Below are 1,079 nucleotides of genomic sequence, written 5' to 3'. Positions count from 1 at the left end.
CACAAAATTCTCAGACTCAAGATATGGAACGCACCCAAATTCAAGTATCTTCGATAATAACGAGTATACCAGGTAGATGGTGTTTTACAGACGGATCTTGGAAAAATGAGGATAGCTTTTCATAAAATCTAAAATTTAGTACCCTGGAAGGCTATGATGGACTAATGGGAGCAAGGAACACGAGAGCGAGTCAGCCGCCACTACACTCAGAGATAGAGACCCTTATATGGGCAATGGAATGTATGAGAAATCTTAGACAAGCATGGGTTACTTTTGCAACGGATAGTGCTCAATTGGTGAAGATGGTGTCGGAACCAGAAGAGTAGCCAGCCTTTGCAAGCTATTTGGAAGACATAAAAGTTTTAAAGAGGAGTTTTAACAGCTCAGAGATCATTCATATACCATGGACACAGAACTTAAAGGCGGACAGTCTCGCATGCAGTGCAAGAAAGCAACCGTCGTTTGTCGTCCATATGGATGCAGAGTTACCGGGGTGGTTCGCAGAGTCTACATGAGTCTGCTTTGTTTGCTGACAAAAAAAAAACTACTAAAAGACATATCATGCTAGAACCTTTTGTTTCTAAACTATGAACATTGTCTAACACATGATAACCAAATTAGTATATATTCTTCAAAATTGTTCAATTATATGAAATTTTAATTTATTTACTTCATATTATCCATTATATTGATGATTAGTTAAAATATCACAATAATTATTTTTATACATTTTCAAAATTAAATTATTAGATCAAATTAGAGTGTAGACTCCAAAATAAGTCTATAAGGTAGACTTCGTAGGAAGTCTATATATATGTAGACTTCTTTTATTACGTGTAGACTTCCGAAGGATAAAAACGTAAAATATATTTTTGTTTTTGGAAAAATTAGAAGATTGGGCAACTTTTAAGTTTGAATTAGAAATTTGGGCAAGCCCATGTTTTAATTAGGTTGTTGGGCAACCTAGTAGGAGAGAGAAGAAAAAGTGGACAGTTTTAACTTTTTTGCCCAACAATCTTGAGCTGAAATTCATGGGACCAGGCTGTCTTTTGCCCAGAAAAACTTGCCTCAGGAATACC

At 35.7% G+C, this 1,079-nt stretch overlaps 1 pseudogene; it reads right to left on the bottom strand.

The window, feature by feature from the left end:
* The window catches only part of LOC106330890, a 17,248-nt pseudogene that overhangs the window by 15,669 nt on the left and 500 nt on the right, over positions 1-1,079 (bottom strand).

This window comes from Brassica oleracea, chromosome C3, assembly GCF_000695525.1.
Source record: "Brassica oleracea var. oleracea cultivar TO1000 chromosome C3, BOL, whole genome shotgun sequence".
Classification (NCBI taxonomy): Eukaryota; Viridiplantae; Streptophyta; class Magnoliopsida; order Brassicales; family Brassicaceae; genus Brassica; species Brassica oleracea.
Note: the sequence above shows the minus strand (reverse complement) of the source record. Positions and strands in the feature narration are given on the sequence as shown.